This window comes from Lissotriton helveticus, chromosome 1_1 (assembly GCF_964261635.1).
Source record: "Lissotriton helveticus chromosome 1_1, aLisHel1.1, whole genome shotgun sequence".
NCBI classification, from domain to species: domain Eukaryota; kingdom Metazoa; phylum Chordata; class Amphibia; order Caudata; family Salamandridae; genus Lissotriton; species Lissotriton helveticus.
Genome location: NC_136057.1, coordinates 252,825,769 through 252,848,994, shown reverse-complemented (window position 1 = coordinate 252,848,994; position 23,226 = coordinate 252,825,769). Strand labels below are relative to the sequence as shown.

General features: G+C 43.8%; 1 protein-coding gene across 1 annotated transcript in view; it reads right to left on the bottom strand.

Moving 5' to 3' along the window:
* LOC144769040 (glycine N-acyltransferase-like) overlaps positions 1-13,778 on the bottom strand; it is a 304,146-nt gene extending 290,368 nt beyond the window's left edge. Inside the window, exon 1 of the mRNA XM_078653036.1 lies at positions 13,652-13,778. The gene's annotated coding sequence lies outside the window, so the exon portion shown is untranslated. The remainder of the gene's footprint in view (positions 1-13,651) is intronic.
* Between the last annotated feature and the right edge of the window lie 9,448 nt (positions 13,779-23,226).

The window sequence follows — 23,226 nt, the reverse complement described above, 5'->3', positions numbered from 1 at the left end:
TAACTTTACTTCCCAGTAACCAGCCCTCCAGAGCCTTAGTGGCACAATCAACAATGTCAGTCCAATCTTGAGCCTGTGTTTTCTGGGTATCCCTGAACATCAACTTGTACTGTTCAGTGGCTAAGACAAACCCATCAATCAGAGCAGTTTTCAAGACTTGGTAATCATTTGCATCCTCATCTCTAACAGTGAGGAGCTTGTCTCTACCTTTACCTTCAAAGGAGAGCCACAATATAGCTGCCCACTGACTCTGGGGTACCTGCTGTACTTTGCAGGCCCTCTCCAAAGCAGTTATCCACTTGTGGATATCATCCCCTGTCTTATAGGGGGGCACTATTTTACTCAGGTGTCTATTATCAAAACTACTGTCTCTATCCCTAGGGATAGTGCTGCCACCAGTGGGGACTACCCCACTTAACGGTTGCTCTCTAGCATAGGCAAGCTTTTCTTTGGCAAGGGCAAGTTCTTCCCTCTGGATCCTAAGATTAGCCTGTCTCATCCTTGCTTCATGCTCTCTCCTCTGAGGGGAAGTCATTCTCCTCTGAGCAGATGCATGAGAGTGCACAGATCTATTGGAGTCCCTAGAATGAGACCTATCTCTTCTAACTCCAAGGTTAGGCCTGCTCAGGGTCAGTACTGGGGGTCCCCCAGATCCTTCCCTATGTAGGTCTAAGTTGGCCCTAGTAAGTCTGCTGACTAACTCAGGACCTTTGTCTGCCTCATCCCCAGAGGTGTCCTCTTCTTCCTCCTCCTCCTCTTCTACATTCTCTGTTTCAGGGAGGTCTGGATCTCCAAGGGTACCCTCTAAGACTGGCATGCTCACATCTGTGTTAGAAGCCCTTCTGGCATCATATGTCTCTAAGAGACCTAACAGAAAAGGAGTGGTAGGGCTAGAACCCTGTTTCAATTTCCTGGAGGTACACAATTGTCTCATCTCCTGGAAACTGAGAGCTGCATATCTGGAAAGGACCTGTGGAGGGTCACTAACCACTTGGGGAGTCTCTGAAGACTCTCCATGGGTAGACATGCTTTCTAGTGAGGTGCAAGTGATGCACTTACCTACACTATGGGTTTTCCTATTGATCCCTTGCTAAGAGTTGTAGTCAGGGTGTGCTAGGCCCTTTCTACTACAACAGCTGGTTCAGTAGAACTCAGAGTATTTCTAAGCTTGTTATATGTACCTAGGTACTTTATGTGATCTTTCAAATGATATTTCAAGATTATACGTGGTAAAAACAACAGCAAGCTCAAATCCCAACCGCTGCACACCAATGTAAGAAGTTGGCCTGATATATGATGCTCACTAGTTCTAGTGATCACCTTGTATCAGACCAAACAACCCTTATGGTGATTGGTTGTAAGTCAACCTTATAGACCAGCTATCCTAATGGTAGCATGGACAAAGCAGTCTTGGGCTAAACTCTTTTGGCATGTGAAGCCAGCTGTTTTACCACAATGTATCCCCTTGAATACCAAGTGAAAGGACACCACACAGGTTGTTATGAAAATAAACAGTATATTTATTAATAACAACACCTCTGAACTCTTTATGAGGTCAGAGGGCTAAGCACATGACAATCTCTTACGAAAAACACTACAAGTTGCACAAAATTACAATGGTGCCCTAGGGGCACGACAAACCATATACTAAGTAAGTGGAATGTGAAAGTCAATAAAAGGAATGGAGCTGTCCAGAGGATGTAGGATCGATGGGACCACGCTATACTAACTTCAGGTAAGTAATAGGAGGCCCACGGAACGCGTGTGCAGAGTGTGAACTCACACGCGAGATGCGTAACAACGTCTATGGACAGTACAGTTCGAGTTAAAGGTGAGTACGGACAATCCTGACTAGGTAGGACTAAAAAGACTGTGGAACTGGACACTAGGACAGTTAAACTACCCTTGAGCACTGAAATGCTCCTGTTACCTCACCCACGGGCCGCGGTGCATAGGTGTCAAAGTGCGTCGGGTTCTCGCGTTGAAGTCAATGGAGCCTGAAAGAAAAGATGCTGCAGGCGACCAGGAGGAAGATGTCCGGTGCAATCCAAGGGTGGATTGTTGAAGAAGGAGACCTGAAAGCAGAGGGGACAATGTTCACAGTCACTAGCCAGTGACTGGAGTGGAACCAGGAAGGAACCAGATGTCGTCGTCGCGATCAGGTGAAGAGTGGATGCTTGACTCTGCAGCCACGTGGACCAGGAGGCGTCTTTGACAACCAGGATGGAGGCACAAGCTGTCCCACGCAGGCTCTCACTGTCGGCGGTGTCGGATCCGGGATTGGACTCAACAGGCCTTGGCAAAGGCAACCCACGCGGTGAGTGAAGAAAGCGTCTGGTGCGGACTAGGAGAGTCCGGGGTGCCCCTCCTTTGGAAGGGAGCAAGGGCCAGTCTGGAGCAACCAGACCTCGCGCCTGCGGGTCAGAGGGGCCGGGATGAGAGTGTCCAGACACCCAGCAGGGGGGTGGAGCCAGCGCCCAGGGAGGCCGGAGGGAGATCGAAACCCGGCGTCCGAGGAGGGTTGGAGGGCCATCGAAACTCCCCTCCTCCTGGATCCGTCAAGTTGCCACTTTACCACCTGGTCGGATCGTGGTGCCTCGATGTCGGGGCTTCGCTGGGGTGGCGGCCGGGGGTGGCCGAGGCCACGTGGTCAGGACATGGAGGGTCCAAGATGGAGTCGGGACCTGAGATGGTGGTCCGGGTAGGGTCTGCACCCGTAGAGTGGGGCGAACAGGGGTCGCCGGGTTCTGGAGGGAGAGAGCCAGGGGTCGCCAGGAGGGGCGGCTCTCGTGAAGGGTAGCGTCATCGGGGAGGACAGGGGTCATGGCTGTCCTGGGCTCGCCATGTGGGGAGGAGCGGGACCACGCCACGAGGCTGGGTCTAACAACCCCCTTGATAATATGCCCCAAGATCTCCTGATAAAAGTGGAGCTGTTCGCAAAGTATTCATCTTTAAAGCATAGACTCTGTGACCCTAAGAACTACAAAGACTGCCCCCGGTTCCACCTCGACACCCTATACCTCTGGTCAGAGTGAAAATGGCCTACTAGTTCCAGAGAGGTTCCCCAGTGCTCCAGAGCCTGAGTCTACCATGACTGACCTCTTCTGTACACCCCAACGTAGCTTGCAGCCGCTGTGCAGAGACCCATTCAAAACACGATCTGCCCTGGTAAGCTGTTTCAGGTGCCAAAAGACACCCCTGCACCTGCCCACCCTGGGCCTTGGTGAAGAAGACCAAAGGTGTCTCTACATCCCTAGCTCCCCGCAACTTAGCTCCGCAGCTGTTGGTTCCCTTCGACTAGCCTCCTGGTTTGAGCATGCAGCCTGTTTCTAATTTTGGCAGGCTCCACTGCTTTGTATTAGGTCCCAATGCTGTGCTGACATGCTGCACCTGGCTGCCCCAGTGCTGCTGGTGGTGTAGTGTTGGTGCTGCCTTGTTTTCAATGATGATTTCGATGATTCTGGCATGGCTGGAGGGAGTGGATGTGGGTCCTAGGTCTGATGGCAACCAGGAGTCCTTTCACGTGTTGCTGCTGTTGCCAAAGATCAGTACGTCTTTGTTGTCTGTGTTCATTTGCAGGCAGTTGTTCTTTATCCAGTCTGCAACGTTTGTCATGCATCTGCGGAAGTTGGTTCTGGTGGTGGTTGGGTCATCGGTGAGTGAAACTTTGAGTCTGTGTAGGGAATTATATTAAGAGGGTGGGGCCAAGGGATGAGCCCTTGGGGACACCGCAGGTTCAGAGGTAAAAGGTGAGAGGTGGATACTTTGAGTTCTTCTGTGAGGATGAGGTGATCAATCTGAGCGCGTCCCCTTGGATGCCAATGTGGTAGAGTCTCTTGATCAGTGTGTGGTAGGATAAGGTGTCAAAGACTTCCGAGAGGTCGAGGAAGATCAAAGCTACTGCTTCCGCTCAGTCAAGGAGGGTTTGGATGTCATTGGTGGCTGCGATCAGGGTGTTTTCAATGCTGTGATTGCTGCAGAAGCCAGATTGGGAGGCTTTGAGTTGCTGGCTCTGCTCCAGGTGTGCCATGAATTGATTGTTGACAATCTTTTCCAGTACCTTTGCTGGATATGGGAGCAGGGAGATTGGCCAGTAGTTTTTGAGTTCGCTGGGGTCAGCGCAAGGTTTCTTGTGTAGTGGTCTGACTTTGACATGTTTCTAGGTCATGGGAAATGATGCAGTGGTGATATAGGTGCTGAGTAGGGTGGTGAGTCCCTGGCCAGTCTTTTGGTTTCCAAGGTTGAAGATGTGGACATGGGTCAGTGGGAGCTCCTGGGTGGATGAATTAATTTCATGGTGGAGGTGGTGTCCTGGATGGAGAGGATGTTCCAGGTGGTCAGTGTGTGGTTTGTGACAATTACGGTGGTGTTGTATCTATTATGAAGTACATAGGTGTGGGTTGGGATTCAAAGTTTCTGTATATGGTCACGATCCTTTCATGGAAAAATGGGCAAAGATTGTTGCACTGCTCCTGTGAGGGTATGATGTTGTTTTCGCTGACAGCCAAGTTGGAGAATTCCTTAACGATGCTGAAAAATTCCGTGGTGTTGATGACACTGGTTTCTATGAATGCAGCAAGGTCTGTCTTCTTTGTTGCCCCCAGCAGGCGGAGGTAGAGGTTGAGGGAGGTCTTGAAGGCTGCCCTGTCGGAGATGTCCTTGCTGGAGTGCCATATCTTCTCCAACTGTTTGCAGTCTTGTTTCACTGTTCTGAATTCTTGAGTGTACCAAATGGCCTTTTTGGAGGATTTTCTCTGGATGTTACACTTGATTGGGGCAATGACGTCTGCGCAATTAGTGATCCAGCCATTGCAGTTTTTCACTCACTGTTTGAGGTTGGTGGTGGTGGCAGATTTGAGGTGTTTATGATGTTCACATAGCTGGTCTATGATATTTTGTTCTACCTACGGCAGGGGTCGTTGGTCATCTTGGGGGTGGCGGTGGAGTGATTGGTCCATGTGAGCTCTGTGACATGGTTGTATTTGACACGGTTGCTGGAGGTGGAAATTTGATCCAGAATGTGTCCTGCAGTGTATGTAGGGTTGTGGATGATCTGGGGCAATCCAAGGCTGCTCCGATTAGGAGTGCAGTGCTTTTGTCTTTGAGTTCATCGATATGGAAATTTAGGTCACTGAGTAAGATGTAGTCCTTGGATTCTAAGGCTAGGGGTGCAATGAAGTCTGCAATGGTGTTGCAGAAGATAGAGCATGGACCTGGGTGTAGGTATTCAATAGTACCCATGATGGATGTCTTGTCATCCATGTGGATACTGAAGTTGAGATGTTCCATGGGGGTGGTGGTGTTGTCGCTGGTGGGGGTACACTGTAAGGTCTCTTTGCCGATGATTGCTGTTCCTCCTCTCTGCTTGTTGGTGCGGTCCTTGTACATGATTTAATATCCATCGGGGATAACTGTGACAATGTCTGGGATGGATGGGGGTGAGCCAGGTCTCAGTGAGGAAGACGATGTTGGGTGCAAGGGTGAGGATGAGGGTCTATAATTCAGTTGAATGCTTGCATATTGACTGTGTGTTGAGAAGGGAGCATGCAAGTTGGTGTTTTTGTTGAGGTGGTATCTGTGGTGAGTTTGGGATGTGCCTGGTTGTTGAGCCTTTGTGTGTGCAGTGGCAGGTGAAGTGTCAGTAGGTGTAGGTGAAAGGTCCTGCCATGGAGCATGGGTCCGTGCAGTGGCAATGTTTGTTGCTCTGTCCCGGTTGAGGGCGTAGAGCTCAGTGATGTTGAATCTTTAGGGTGCGGGCGGGCCAAGGGTCATGGAGCTGGATCCGGTCCAGGCATGGATGGGAGCAGACAGACTCGCCTTTGGCATGCCAGAGGAGTGACGCTGCACGTGGTTGCACTGTTGCCCACATTAAGGAGGTCCTGGAGTAGATGGGGCTTCTGTTGGCGAGACCAACGGTGAGTAGGCAAGCCCTGTCAGGAAAACACCAGCAGGAAAACCGAGGCGGCTGCGTTGTCACTGGATCAGTCTGGAACAAGCATAAACTGGGGGCCACAGGCAAGTGGCAAGCTAGGTGTCCAGAATCATATCTGTAAGAAATTTTATTATTAATTGCCTCTTTTGCCTCAATGAACAATCACATCCCTTGTAAGGGTGAACCCTCAAAGTCACTAAATTAACTTGAGCTCCACCACCTGGCATCTGTGACATGGAGCAGCCAGGCTTACCTTATGGCAATGTAGAAAGTATATATGTTGTACCAAAACAGTAATGAAGTCAAATGTTAAACAATGCAAATCCCAAACTGAATTAGAAACATACAGTAAAATTAAATAAAAACATAAAGGCACCAAAATGACTAAACTCCAATAAATAGAACCGGTAATATTAATTTTTAAAGATTTAGGTAGAAATAGCACCAAAAAGCACAAAGTGCCAATGACATTCAATGGTCATGATAGACCACAACCTGGGAGCAATTTAAAGCTGCCTGAGGTTAAATGTAGACCGATACACATACCATATTCATTGTGGTCAAAGATTTCACTTTCTGACTTAGTGCTTTAAGTTCCAATTAATCACAGGAGTACAATTCTAAAACCTCCCAGAACTACAGGGGAGGCACTTAGGTGCCTCCCCTGTAGTTCTTACAGCTTCTTGTATCCCTGTATATTGAATAGGAGGTAAGACTTATGACCCTTGGATTCCATTTATTTTCCCTGATTACAAGAGGGAGCAGAATTAGAAGTGTTTTTGAAGTGGGTGTCTGGAGGTGCCACATGTATTCCTCACACTAGCTAGTGGGTAGGAATAACTCCTGGTCCCACTGTAAGCAACAGTTAAATGTTTCTAGAGCCTACCCTACCCAGTTAGGACATTTTCAATATGCCAAAACTCTTCAACCACACTACACATGGGCCCTGAGTGCTCGAGGATGCATGTTGGCAGTGTACTTTGATAATCCCAGTGTTCTCCCACATCTAACACTAAAATCCAGTTCAAGATAGCCTCTGAACCCACAATAAACACTGAGACAGATGCCTGGTAGAACAAAAGCAGAGTCCTTCAGCAACCAGATAGTAGTTCACAAGAATTGTTTTGGTCTCCTATCAAGTCTGCCCTAAAGGTTATAAGTAAACACAGAGATAGAAGTCTGGTAGGACAAAGTGAGAGCCCCAAAGAAATCAGAGAGTGGATCCACAAGAATTGTCTTGGCATCTTGTTCTCACTTTCAAGTGTGCAATAAGGGTTATGTGCCAACCCAGCAGACTTGTCAATCAGGATTAGACATTGAAGCAGTATATGTCTCTATCAGGGGCCGGCCAGCCTTCCAAAGGTGAAAATTGCTATTGGAGGCTAGTCACCATAAGGGCATGTTAACCTGTCTTGTAGGCTACAAGGTCTCCTAGGGGTTGACATTAATATTTAAAATAAAGGAGTTTACCTATTAAAGGCGGCTTAATTTGGCATGTCACTGTGTATGTTTTGCACCATTACAGTAAGACTACACTTGTATTTCTGAAGCCATGTTTGCATTGCCCTTGTAGTCAATGGTACAATAGGTTTTGCAGTCCGCTAGTAGCATTTAACTCCCAGGCCCTGGGTACAGCTTGTAAAATAAGGGACTTATAGGTAAATTAAATATAGTAATTAGGAAAATGCTAATTCCACCATGTTAAAATTGAGAGCACAAACCCTTTACTACTGGATAGCAGGGGTAACATGCACAGAGTTCTAAATTCAGCAACAATATAGGGTCCAGCATAAGGTGAATAAAATAGGGTGACCATGCAGAAAGGCAGATTTCCTGCACATCACAACCTGTGAGGCAACTATTCCTAGCTTGCTCATAATATACCATTTTCAGCCTCCATGGATCTCTCTGTTTGCCTCAAAAGACTGATGTAAATGACCATCTTTTGGGTGATATTCCACTAGATTTTTCCTTCTTCAGCTGAACCTGTTTTTACTAGCAATAATACTGCACGCACTTTACTCTGGCTAACCAGTGGCAACGTGCTTGTGCTCTCCATTTTAAACATGATAATACTAGCATATACCTAATTGGCCCTTTTAATTTACTTGTAAGCCCATTCTATACGGTACAGCATGCACCCTGGACATGTAATAGAGTACTACTAGTGGATCACAGCCCTCATTGTACCACCCACTAAAGTAGCACTGTAAAACATGTCAACAGGTCTGCTATTGCAGCCTAGGTGGGCAGTTTTGAATTGCTATTTCCACCTGGAAAAAATAAACCTTTTGGCAGCCTAAACCTTCCCTATGACTACTTATATTGTTCAGCTAAGGTAGTCCCTAAATGCTCATAGGGCAGGATGCATGGTGTTTAATAAGCAGGACATGTATATTTAAACATTTACATGTCCTGGCAGTGAAAAATGTCCAAAGTAATTTTTCACTGTAGAAGAGCTGGCTTTCTCGTAGAGAAACACTGTGCCACAATATAACTATTTGTAACACTTAAACACGGTTTGGGAGCAGCTAGCAACATTATGTGAGTATGTATTTCTAATAGAAATATGAAATCCAACCTAAAGGTAAAGTCACATTTTTAATCACTATTTTGAAACAAACACTTTTAGAAAGTTGGCATTTTCCTGCCTAAGTGAAATGTGCCTTTCTTCCAGTGTCCTTTGTTGCATGACTAGTGAATGACTCCTCTGTGATGAGATGTGGTTTACTCCCAGATGGTGGACAAAAGGCTTGAGTGTGGAGAGGTATTTTTCATCCTTGAGCAGCATGGCCCGAGGTTATGCCCCGCCCCTTCCTGAGCTTCAAAGATCTACCCTGCCATTGGCATATGTAGCTCACACATAGGGTCCCCTTCTCTTTATCTTCCTAGTCAGCTTAGCTTTAATCCCAGTGGGAGGGGAAGCTGCTCTAGAACTTGTTTGGAGTGACCACAAAGAAGGGTTTCCCCATTATCACTGCCACATCTCTGGGTGGGCATAGGGCACTCTGTCAGGAAAAAGGTTTTCTCCCTTTAGGTAGAGAAGGGCACTCTGGCATAATGTATAGAAAAACACAATAGTAGTGCTGCAAAAGTGGTTTTGGTCACCCTTGGGATCTCGTACCCCATTGGTAAGGGAGTGGCCAGGATTTCCCCCCATCCACAGGCTGGTAGTTGGCATAACGTGGGTTCCTCTGTACTCTTCTCAGAACACTCCTGGACTTGTGAAGATTGAAAGTCAGACTGCTCTGCTTTCTGAATCCTGGAAGAAGACTGGACGTGCATCCCTTGCACTCAGGACTTTAGAAGTGACTCCAAGGGTCAGTCTTGATTGAGCTATAAGCACCCAACAAGCTAATAAATGTGTTTTACTGCAACTGATTCGTCTTAACTGTACCTGCCATGGACCCTGGTACTGGCCTTCACTGGAGTGAGTGCTAATCGCTAAGTGGTGCCTCCCTTGGCCTGAACCCTTGACTGGTGTTAGTGTGTACTCCTCCTGTCCAAACTAAAAGCTGGGACTTACAAACTTTTTGGTAGCTTGTCCTTGATTAACCAGTGGTAAATGAGGACTGCCATTGAGCCAAAGCTGTTGACGTTGAATTGCCAGGCAGATTCAGCTTGCTGGTTTGCCCCACTGAAGAAGATATGATTTTAAGAAAATGTTCTGAGTTCTAACATAGTAGGGCTTCAGCAAAACCAACATCACTGAGCAATCCTTTCACATCAAGGCATTCCTGAGCATATACTTTGGACTTCACTGGCTTGGAGACTTCCCTCCTTTTGTTGTGTAGTTTCTACAAATCTATGTAGGATCTGCATGTTTATACAACATGAACTAAGGGATTGGTGTTCGGACTGATTCCAGATACCAACAAAGGATAAGTTAACCTGTAGACCAGCTAGCTCACAGTTCCACCGTAAGCCCCCTAACATTACCAAGGAGCGAATAGTGTCTGGCAACTATCTAACATGACAACCCTTGATCCTTCAGGGATCGTGGAACAGTACAGTACTTTTCGCTAAGCCATTCGTACTCACTTAGTCTCAGAGAGATACACAGAATTAACAATGGGGACGTTTTCAATAATTATTTGTTGAACCAGCGTCATTCTTATATAAACATGTTTGATGCAACAATCATTAGATAGGAATAGATGTATAACATTACAAGCACCAACAGAGTAAATAAAAGGTAGAATTCTACCATGGTGCTAAAACAGTGAATATATGCAGGCATATAGTTACATGGCAGTAATCAAGCATACTCCTATTACGCGGACCCTATCTAAGCGTACCTAAGTGTACCTAGCATGTATGTGGGTGTGAAGCCAAGAGTCCCCTAGCAAAAAGTCAATCCCAATACCTGATGGGAGAGAACGAAGGACCCCGTCTTGGTCTCAAGTTGGACACCCAGAAAGGGATATCTGGTACACTTGGTAGGATCACCCCTTTTAAGCTTGATAAATCTGGCAAAGCACCTGCGGCGATATGGTATACAAATTAGTTAAAAGAGCAGAAATGAGCATATACAAGATTAGAATGCATTTGGAGATATTTAAAACTGAAACCTGATAATGTTAGGCTTGAATCCTCCCATGACTGTTATCACAAAAACAGTCACACTGACCATATAAACATTCTTACTGAAAGGATTGAGGAGAGTGGGACCTAAGTAAAAAAAAAAAATTGTCAAAGAGTTCTCAAAACCTCTTGCTTGCAAAACCCATATCACTAGCCATGTGAAATTATGTTTTATACTCTCTTTTTTTCAGGAAAAAAAATGAAATACATCTTTGAAGGCCACCATAAGGTTAGCATCTTGAACGACTTACAAAACCAATTGAAGCCAGGATTGGGGCACACTCTTTTGAGTTGTAAGGACATTACTAAGCGAGTGTGAAACAAATTATGCAAATCATTCAGTCGCTCCAAGTGATTCCTGTACATTACATCAAATAACTGCCTATTTGGAACTTTTTTAGTCGTTTTGGTTAATCAACTTGTTTTTGTCACTGCCACGCTTCTGCAGGGCTGTAAACATGTTACTGTGCTCCTACAGCCTATAAAGCTTTTAGATGATCCTGTTATCCCGTCCCTGCTCCCTAATCCCTTTCCCAGCTACAATAACTGGGAAGCTGGTTAATCAATAGTTGACTACTTACTTAGAGGAGGACAACCGCCTGGAACTGTCTCCTTAGGGTTAAACAAAGTACAGAGACAATCCTGCTTGCGGTCACAGACAAGATTAGTCAGATTCTAGCTATGAGCAAGCCCACAGTCCTTATCCTATTCAATCCCTCAGTGGCTTTTAATAGTGCTTCTCATGACTAAATGATCAAAAGACTACAAGGGTTTGGCACTGGGCTGATTTCAACCATTGTTATCAGATACAGCACAATCTATCCACATGCCACCTTATAAATCTAAGCTGACATCCATAGCTTGTGGTGTAGCACAGGGATTGTGATTAAGAACCACCCCATGTAACAATTAAATGGCCCTTCTTGGAAGCATAGTGCGAGCGTTTGGATTTGACATTCTATCTTATGCTGATGCCACACAGTTAGTACTATACATTTCTCATGATCTGGAGCATGCAAAAATCTAAGATTAGTTAAAACCTATGCTCAGTGGCCATGTGCATGAATAAGAATACCCTGAAATTAAATGGTGAGAAAATTTAGATCATTCTGTTTGGTCAGGCCAATACCATTAGGTCCCATAACTTGTGGCCCAGTGAATGGGGATGTGCTCCATCTCCCAAAAAAAGTGGCCAGAAATCTCTGTTTTCTAAATCTCAATGATCTCTGCATGAAGGAACAGGCTGCAGCAGTGTGTAGTACATGTTGTGGCATCCTGTGAATGTTCTTCAAGGTCTTTAACTCGATGCCTTTGAGCTGCAGAAAAAGTTAAGGCCTAATTTACATCTTGGCGGATGGGATACTTTGTCACAAACATGACAGATATTCCGTCCACCCTATTACAAGTGCAATAGGTTATAATGCACTTGTAATAAGGCAGATGGGATTTCCGTCACATGTGGGATGGCGAATCCTATCCGCCAAGATCTAAATCCCTTACTCAAGTTCTGAGAATGAGCTGTTTGGACTATGCAAATGCCTTGTATGTGGGCATGGATGAGCACTTATTGATGTGTCTGCAAACAGCCCAGCACATTTAACTGGGACTAGTATGTCGGCTTCTTACCAGTTTTGCTTCCATCCTGATGTTGAAAACTCTCCACTGGTTGCCAATACACATGCTAATGTTTTTTTAATTCTTATGCCATGTTCTTAGGGTTCTCCATGGTAAAGATCCTAATTACCTTAGGGTTAAAATTACATTTTATATATCGTCTAGGGCCCTCTCTCTCCCTGGTCATTGCCCAGCCTGTTTGTGTCTATGGAGCTAGAGCAAGTGCCAGTTCATTCTTCTATCATGAAGCCTGGCCCTGGAACAAGCTCCCTGACAAATAATACCTGATGGCTAATTGCAGCAAATTCTGAAATGTTTTAAAAACCTGAATGTTTCCCTCTCAAGCAGTAGTTGTATCTGTCCACTTCCTCCGATTTCTTGAAGGCCTTCTGAAACGATGTGCCTGGTCAATAAACACAGGAGCCAGGGCTCCAAAAGGTAAGCTTTAATTGGAACTTAGTATAGTAGAACCTGCAGGGCAGCCAGTAAGAAACAACTTCCCACATTCAAATGTACATATTCCACCACTACAGTTCTCGTTCCCTCCAACCTTCCGTGTTCCACCCACGAGCCACCAGGCAAACCCAACACCTTTGGTGAGCGGGAATAGCCCACTGGAAGTCAGCAGGAGTATAAATGATTTTTAACATAACTTTTAGGACTTTGTCAAGAAGACTTGGACTCAGGGTAATGAAGAGAAGTAACCAGGTCATACATGAATTGTCTAAGGGATAGTTTTGCTGTTTGTAGTCACATATTCTGAGTCGTGTAACTTTTCATTTTTACTTTGGAGAGTAGAACCTACAGAAATGCAGGGTGAAAGAAATTTGAGTGCGTCAAAGATTGAAATGAAGCCTAGCACTTTGGGCACTTTTTCAGACTTCGAAAGCCCACATTTTCATATTCCATTTGCTCTAAACATCCACTATGCAAAATCCAAACCTATCGTCTTTGTCAAAGGTTGGTTTACTTGTTCAGTGATTTAAGTTCTTATGAAAAATGGTACCATCACCGACACACGAATAATGGAGAAGAGAAAAAACAAAGTGAAACATACAAATATCAAGACAGATGTTGACATAAGAGAGAAATGACGAGAAAAAGAGGGAGAGAGTATGAGAGACAAAAGGTGCAAGGAGAGACAAAATGGTGAGGAGGAAGCAAGAGATAGGAGAGCTGGAGGCTGGACGGCAGGGAGCTAGGAAAAAGAGACATAAGGAAACATACACAGAGGGAGACAAAGGAAAGGGTGAACAGCAACAAAAAAAGAGTCCACGAGCACAAAGCAGACAGAATTAGAGTCAGAGGCAGATTAACTTGATGGGGATGTAGAAACCTAAGAAAGGAAGGAAGCAAAGATGTAAAGAAAGGAAAAGAGAAATGGGGACGGGGAAAATATGAGATAGGACATACAAGGAGGGAAGAGAGCGAAGATGAAACTTCTGGAAGGGATAATGAAACATGAGAGAAAGATCTGTGGCAAAATGGATTATTGTATTCTCAATATATCTGACCACCGACCTTTGATATCTTGAGTCGTCTGAGCACCACTGGACTCTCCTGCCCCGTGTTTACAAGCAGTTGGTTCCTTCCCCAGCCTCAGCGTGAACTCGGCCCGACCGTTCCCTCTTCACTTTGGGGTGTTGAGAGATGAGTTCCGGGAGTAAGTGCAGCACTCGGGGAGGGCACAAGAGGCACGGGACACATTATTAATTCAGCACAGAGTCCTTACTGACTCATCAAGCGGCAGGCGCCGTGAGAGACGAATTATTTTTCTTGACAAAACACTTGAACAGCTGCGGGGCAAGCGCCCTTGGCTTACTTGGATTTCTATTGTAGGCATACAAGGTCATGAAACGTAGCTACTGAATGCCTCATACAGTCTGCTGAAATGTGTTTCTCATCAGGAAATTGTGAGGAAAAAATGTGATTTAGCTTCACACTTTCTCCTCATATTTATGTTACGCCTGCAATCTTGATTAAAGGGAAGTTAAATAGGCTCTGTGAATGTGGACCAAATGAGGAAAAGCTGAGGAAAATATAAAAAGAAAATTTGCAATTCTTGAAACGCTTAAAACAAGCATTGGCAATTCCAATGGATCTCGCTTGGTAATAAAGGAAACAAAAGACTTGAGACGATAGTAGAGCCTTGCTTTTTAAAGTTTTTATTAGTAATCATGCTGTTTGGTTATTACAGTTATAAAACTTGTTTTTTTTAATGTGTGTAATAAATATGTTATGGGCTACAGCTCGCCTCTGCTTTTCATTTGTTTGTTTCAGTGTCATTTCAAAATCCTTGCTTCCAAGTGGTTATTTATTCCTATTTGCCCCTCCTTTTCATTGTTTGTTCCTTCCCATGGAGCAGGACCCCATTACTTGTAGCCTTCCACTTGTCCCGGTTTAGTTACTGGCTCAGAGTCAATTCCAAAAGACCACTTCACACAAGCGTTTGTGCGTTGCCCCTGATCAGTGCAGCGCCAGCTTCACAGCTGCCACACGTTATCTTTAAACATGGCGACCGCTTCGGGAGGCTGAACACCTTTCTTTTTTTCTGAATGTGCCCTACTTGTTATATTTTGCTTATGGTCAGCGTGGCACCCTCTTCAAGGCTACGCGATTCATCTTTAAGGATGGTGGTTGCTTTGGGAGGCGATGCGCCTTTCTTTTGTTCTGCACTGGCGTGGCTCACCCACATCTATTTATTACTTTGGGGTCACCTTCTACTCCTCCCTCACCCCACTCTCTCAGTCTAACCAAAATTCCCCCTCTTAGTGAGAGAGTTGCATCTCTTGAGCCCTCCACCCTGACAGTGGACCTTTGCCCCATGGCAGCATTTATGCCACCCACCCTCTTCTGCCTGAGTCTCTGTAATTCTGTTACCAGGCAGTGATTTTTCTTTGCACCCCTCCCAGACTGTTCAACCACTTAGCACAGGGACCAAATACTTTCAGTAGGGATAAAAACAACTGGGACTGTGCGACCCAGGTCAGTATCAATGGGCTGACCCCCCTGGTTTTATTCTGTATTCTCCCTTCCCTTCCCCACAGTATGAATGAGGGAGCAGCAAGGCTTTATGGAGCATACATCAGTGTATGCTGCCACTTCCTCTGTGTCCAGCGGGTGTAGACTACAAACCCAGCACAGTGGGTGCCTTGCCGAAGACGAATGCAAGCAAAGTGCCCTTTTAGTGTCTAGTCCTCCTTCACAGCCTCTGTCAGCTCCAGGCTAACAAGGATTTCTCCATTCAGTTTTATTTATGCTTCTCTCCGCCTCTGTCAGCTCCGGGCTAACAAGGATTTCTCCATTCAGTTTTATGTATGTGAAATGAAGTCGATTCAACACAGGAAATATATTCTTCAAATGTAGTTTATTGTAGAAAGAGAGAGCCGTCCCAGCAGGCAGGTGGAAGTCAAAGTAATAACTGTCCCAAAGAGAACACTGAACGTGGAACATTCACAATGACATGGAAAGTTCCATGTTGCGCAATGCATATCACCACACCTCCCCTCTTTTAATAAGAGAAACACAAAAACAATAAATACAGTGAGAGGAAAATACAACTCATGAAAAGTTAAATGAAAAGTACAAAAGGGTTAAACATAATCTCGCAGTTTGCTAGGTTTGACTGACACTCTGGTACTTTTCCTAACCTCATTCCCCTCTGAAACATTGTTGAAATTAACATTACTAGAATAACCAGAGGGATCTTTGGCAATCAGAGAAGTGCACCACCAATTGCCATTGGTCAATCTAACCGCATTCTTACGAGTATCCACTACTTGCTGAGAATCTAAAAACTTGGAAAGACCTTTTCTAACTAAAACAGGATTTTTAACCTTGACCCAATCTCCAATCTGAATGTTGTGAGAAATTTTCTTTCCAGGTTTAACATGTTTAGAACACACTTCCGAGGATTTTCTGTGAGCAGCATCCCACATATTGCTCATGTTGCCACCTTGACAAACATTTCTTACCATCCAGAAAGGATATACTCGTGAACAAGCTTTTCTTCCTCTCATGAGTTCAAATGGAGTGTAGTTGGTAGCAGAATGGGGGAAAGTGCGGTAAGACCATACAAGATATTTGACTGCTTTAAATACACAACTTCTAGACATGAAAGCTGCTTGAACACACTCCACAATAACTCTGTTGAATCTTTCTGTCTTGCCATTGCTTTGCGGATGATAGAGAGGAGTTCTGGTGTGTTTGATACCACACGACCTCAAAAAGGAATTCATTTCATGAGAGATTAATTGAACACCATTATCGGTTAAGATCTCCTTTGGATAACCTTCTCTCAAAAATATACTATTCAAGCAATCAATAACGCTTTTTGAATTTGGTATACTAATTGGTTCAACTTCGACCCACCTTGACAAATGATCAATGATAACCAAAAAGTATTTTGAGTTGTTGGGGAGAACATGGAACGGTCCCAGAAAGTCCATTCCTAACTTATGCCAAGCTCGACCAGGAATAGAAACCTTAGATTCCACAAGGCCTTCCAAAACTAATACCTTGTCACTGGCATTACAACGTGAACATAGTCTGACAATTTCATCTATCTGAGAATCCATTTTTGGCCACCAGAAATCAGATCTCACTTTTCCTTTAGTAATGGTGGCACCAAGATGGCCAGAATGTGCTGCTAAAATAATTTTTTCCCTAAAGCATGATGGAGGGACCAATTTGTCACCTCGGACAATTATACCATTTTCCATTGAAAGTTCAGCGTTAATCTTCCAAAACATTTGGAGATCAGGAGAAAGACATTTCTCCTTCGGCCATCCTTTTTTAATAAGAGAGGAAACTTCTTTAAGGACCACATCATCATTTAGTTCTTTGATCCAATCATCTTCCAGAAAAGATACGGACTCTTGACAGACATTAGCTACAAAACACTCCTCTACTTCAGTCTCCCAATCTTGTTCATCATTATCGGGAATGGGAAGCCTAGAAAGACAGTCAGCCCTGCTGTTTCTTTCCCCTGGTATGTATTCCACGCTAAAGGAGAATTCAAGTAATTTCGTGGACAATCTTGCTAAACGAGCTGTCGTGCGTTTGACATTTTTTCCATTTAAAATATCAACTAAAGGTCGATGATCCGTTTTGAGAACAAATGACCTGCCCCATAAATATGATTTGAACTTCTCCAAGCTCCATGTACAGGCTAAAAGTTCTTTTTCAATGACGGAATATTTCCGTTCAACGGGACGGAGAGTGCGAGAGGCAAACCCAACTGTGTATTCCTTCCCGCCAGAATATTGGGAAAGAACTGCACCCAATCCGTACTCACATGCATCAACCGTGACAAACGTTTGTCTTCCTTCAACAAACGCTTGTAGAGCTGGAGCTGAAAGTATATGATCTTTGATAATCTGAAAACCTTTTTTACATTCTTCTACCAAACAAAGACAGCCCCTTTCTTTAACAAAGACCTGAAGCACTCAGTGGTTTTTGCAAAATCCTTCATAAACTTTGCATAACATTCACACAAACCGAGGAAGGACAAGAGTTGTTCTCTATTTTGGGGAGCCGGTGCTTCAATAATGCTCTTAACTAAACCAGGTCTAGGTTTAATACCTTTTTCCGAAATGATATGTCCTAGATACTCTATTTCTTTGGCTTTGAAAATACATTTACTTTTCTGCAGGGTTAAACCTCTATTCTCGAGAACTTTGAAAACTTCACTAATTGCTTGGTCGTGCTCACTCTCTGTTTTAGTAAAGATGAGAATGTCATCTTGAAAGACAACTACATTGGGATTGTGAGCAAACATTTCCGACATGAGTCTTTGAAAGACTGCTGCGGCTGACGCCAGTCCAAAAGGAAGACGACAGAATTGAAAAACACCATCTGGAGTGACGAAGGCAGTGAGGTGTCTGGATTGAGGGTGCAATTCTACCTGGTGATAGGCAGCTTTAAGATCAAGTTTCGTAAACCACGAAGATGACCCCACTTTGGCAATAAGGACTTCAATTCGTGGCAGAGGAACCCCATCAACCCAAATGGCTTCATTGAGAGTGCGTAAGTCAACACACATTCTCAAATCGCCTGATCTCTTCTTGGCTAAGACAATGGGGGAAAGCCATAGGGTGGATTCAACTTTTTCAATGATCCCTTGATCACACAGAGACTTCAAATGTTTAGACAGATCACTTCTGATGCTCAAAGGAACATTGCGTAATTTGTGCTTGGTAGGAACGACATTGTCTTTTACTCTGATAGAATGCTGAAAGTCGGTGATTTTTCCAAGACGGTCCTCGAAAATTTTACTAAACTTTTGTTCCCAAGTATTATGAACATGAGTACAGGGTGTAGTGACAGTTATCATGATAACAGAAATGTCTTCTCTAATCTGTTTGTCAATGAAAACCGGATTAGCTAATCCTGGCTTAATAGTCAAACCAATTTCAGCTTGGTGGATAAGACCAAGAACATTAATTCCTTTCTTGGCCACATACACCTTCCCTTTTATAGTTACTCCTAATACATTAATGTCAGCCCAGAAAAATCCGATTAAATTGATCCTACTGCCTTCAAAGGCTACAGTAAGAATATCTGGAGGCAATAAACTTTTATCAGGCCAAAACTTGGTGTATTTATCTTGTGAAATAATGGCGATGCGTGCACCAGTGTCAACCAGCAACTGAACGTGATTTTTTCCAATGATAACATCAACTTCGGGATCAGGAATATGGTGAGAGACACTTTTATCATGGGAATCCTTGACTACCAGTACGTATTCCTGATGCATGATGTCCTCATGTGAAAGATCACTTTCATTTGAAAAATTGTTGCCATTCTCGTCAATACCTTCATAATTAATGACACATCGAAAATTTCCTCTTACACTTCCTCTCCTGCCTCTCATGCATATCTTAGCAAAATGCCCCATTTTACCACACTGCCCGCATTGTTGATTGACAGCAGGACAATTCTTAAAAGAAGAAACATGAAAAGAAGAACCACATCTATAACAGAACATTCTAGAGTCAAATTGTCTGAATCTACCACCTCTAGATAAATTGGGCCTTCTGAAATTACTACGTGGAACGAAAGGAATTTTGGTTGAAGAAGAACTAGAAACAGCACCAGATACTGTGGTATTAGACATGGCTGTTTCCAGTTGTTTAACATCATCCATAGAGGTTTCTATGCTTTTAGCTATATCGACCGCTTTATTTAACGTGGGGTCTTTGCACGTAAGTAACTTCTTTTGAATTTCTTTACAATAGCAACGTGCAACAAGTTGATCTCTAATGAGTTGTGATGTGAAATTGTCAAAATCGCAATCTGCGGCCAACATTTTTAAAGCAGTTATAAAAGTATCAATACTCTCATCACTTTTTTGTGTTCTTGTGAAAAACTTATACCTATGCACAACCATTTTTTTGTTTTAGTGAAATATTTTTCTAATTTTGCTTTAGCTATTTCAAAGTCATCAGGATCTTGACCTTCAGGTTGATCATATGGAGGTAAATGGTCAAAAACATTTTGACCTTCGACCCCCAAATGGTAGTACATAAGGTTCTTTTTTCTTTCCGGTCTATATCTTTGGCCATCAATAGCACCCAAGTAAGCCATAAACGATCTAATCCATAATTTCCATTCTAATGGGAGATTACCAGGTACTTGTAAAAATGGTGCAGGTGGAGTGACACTTTGCATATTGAGATAGAAAAGATTTTATGTATAGATGGAATGTAGATTAAATTTGCTAGGTTAAATTTGCTTGAAGATAAATATGTAAAATCCAGATATAATATAGTTGTTCGCCAAAAAAAAATATGCGTTGGTTGTGAAGAAGAATGTATTCTAAAACACTCTGAACTTATTTTCAGAAAATTGTGAGCATATCACAGAAGTAATATGCAGCAAAAATTGTGTGTGTATCACAGAAGTGACACACTGCAAAAATTGTGTGTGTATCACAGAAGTAATGAATTATGAAGAAAAATGTTCAATTCAGATTAAGTTCCAACTTCTGTCACTAGATGGCAGTGCGAGTATTTTCTATGTCTCTTGAGATAGTGTGTGAATTGCTTGAATAAACGAACACTGTACATTAACACTGTAAAATGGAAAAAGGAATGCTTGACAAACACATCTGTGTCAGCGCAGGTTTAGATTACGAGTGAAAATAAAGAAATTATCCAATGTGTAGCCAGTAACCAGCACGAGGATTGACTTAGAGTTTTATCTTTGTCAAAAACGAGAGAATTGCAGAAGTGTCTGATGTGTAATAACATTAATTCTCTCTTAAGCTGGTATTTTCACGTAGCGAGGCGCAGATGACAGTCCAGCGCTAGCTTCGGTTGGTATGAGGTTTCATTGGAGTCAGTTGCTATGGAGATTGAACGCTTGCACAGTACGTGAATGCGTGAAGACGTTCCTGTAATTGGTCGACAATGCGCAGCAGATGGTCACGTCACTCACTCAAGGTTCGACCACGTCATCATAGTTATGAACGCAGCGTCCCGTAAACTTCGTGAAACACGGTGAGGAAAATAACGTATTTTAACGCATTTAGCAATTGCGTGCGCTTTCAGGACCGGGGAAACTCTTCTAAGGATTATTTACTCCAGGGAGATCTTAGAGAGGAGCAGATAGATTTCCTCAGGTTTTCTCTTCTTTATTTCTTAATGGTAAATGAGTAAATTGAGAAGTAGGTCGTGTTAACAAAAGTCTTTGAATGGGTACGGCTCTCCCGAACGACTCCTTGTAAAATAGGTTTAAGAATGTACTCACGGTTTTGTGTTGCTTATTTAAAATGTAGGCAGAGTGACTGTAGAATTGGAGAAAAAAAAAAAACGGCACAAATGGAAAGTTCTTCCTGGTGGATCGGTAGGGTCGTAGAGTAGATCCCGTCCTCAGTCGCCAGTGAAATGAAGTCGATTCAACACAGGAAATATATTCTTCAAATGTAGTTTATTGTAGAAAGAGAGAGCCGTCCCAGCAGGCAGGTGGAAGTCTAAGTAATAACTGTCCCAAAGAGAACACTGAACGTGGAACATTCACAATGACATGGAAAGGTTCCATGTTGCGCAATGCATATCACCACAGTATGCTTCTCGCCGACCTTAAACCCGCCCATGGAAGTGCAGCATAATTTTTATTGCGGAAATAAAATGACAAAAGTCCACTATATTACTTAATAAAATAGCTGGTAGAAAACTCGAGATTGTTTACAAAACATACACCTTTGTGATTGGCTACGATCTTCAATGCCGTCCTGAGGGGCATGGAGGTTCCCTGTACTTGGCTGGGCGCAGAGATTGTCCCCATATTTAAGAAGGGTTCACCTCTGCTCCCAGCCAACTAAAGGCCAATCAGCCTCATCGACGTGTCGCAAAAGCTATTCGGGAGGCTGATACTAGAACGCCTGCAGGACTGGATTGAAGAGTTCTTCATTCTTAGCCCTTACCAGGCAGGTTTTAGAAAGAAGACCTCAACCACGGACCAGATTTTCCGTTTTAATCTACTATTCTGAAAAACCGTAACAATCGAGGGTGGCAGCCTATATACAGTTTTCGTGGATTTGCGTGCCGCCTTCGAATTGTTGCCACGGGATAAGTTGTGGACTGTGCTAGGAGAGTTGGGCTTTCCACCTGATCTTCTAAATATACTGATGAGACTTCATCAAGATAATTTCGCATGCGTCAGATGTGGCAAGAATGGGCTTCTCTCGGCGAGATTCCCTGTTGCCGGAGGGGTAAGACAGGGTTGTGTGCTTGCACCGACCCTGTTTTGCCTCTTTGTCAACGGGGAAATCGCCCATCTGACTAAAATCAAGGACATAGATGCCCCAAGGCTCAACGGCAGCAGGGTGCCAGCAATCATGTTTGCAGATGACACCCTGCTGCTGTCAAAATCTCCTATGGGGATACAACGTGTCCTGGATGGCTTTGTGGCGTTCTGTGGGAAAAGGGGGCTGGAGATCAATGCTCTTAAGACCAAATTCATGATTTTCAGCCCCCCAACCACGACGCGCCCGAATCCAACCATAGGTTCAATGAGGCTTGAGAGGGTCCACACATTTGAGTATTTAGGGGTGACAATCAATCAGAAAATGACCTGGGATACACATCAGACAAAGGCAAATCTTAAACTGGTTCAGTTAACGTGTGGTATCTCCAGAGTAATAAAGAGGTCAACCTTCAAACCCCTCGCGCCCCTGCTCGAAATTTACAAAATGCAAGCAAGGGGGGCAGTCACATATGGCGGGGAACTGTGGGGGCATACAGCTTGCCGAAACCTAGTGATCACGGAAAATAGGTTTATTAGGCAAGTGGTAGCTTTGCCTGCAAGCACCCCGCTTTTACCTCTTAGACTTGGGCCTGAGACCGATTGATGAAGAACTGGGCTTAAAACCATTAACATTCTGGTGCCGACTCTGGACTACTCCAGAGCTTAGGATTTATAGGTTGGAATTGGAAGAGATTTTAAGTTTATCAAACACGGGGAAAATCCCCTGGCTAAATTATATAAAAGAGTCATTTGTAAGTCTGGGAAAACCTGAATTATGGTTAGATCCAGATAATGCTTGCAGCAAGATCTCACCTAAAGATTTAACAAAGGACTATTATACTTTTAAACTAAACAACTTGCTAGGGAATGAACAGATGGGGTCCCTAACTAACTAATTCACCCAATCTAAAGACGCTTACTATCTGGAACAGGTTCTCGATGGAATTTGCCCTGTCCTGACTAGGAAGCTATTCTTGCAGTGGAGGTATGGCACCCTCCCTCTAAGAGCATTTACAAGTGCCTGGTCTCAGCCCCCCTGTAACAAGCAATGCCCTGCATGTTTATATCAGCTTGAAAATGATTTACATGTCCTGTTCTTTCGCAATGCTTACCAAAAATCCAGAAAGTATTGGCTTGTCCCCCTTCTTAAAAATTTAGGCTTCAGGCAATGTATCTCAGCTTATAGAATACTCAAGACGGATTTATCTCCTCCGATTGTTTTTGCGGTAGCTAAATTCCTGACTGCGATTTGGCACAAGCGCTCTCGCTATATTGCGAACTCTGATAACGAGCTGGCACAGGCACTTTAAAAGTCTAATGCACTGATAATCACAAATTAGAATGGA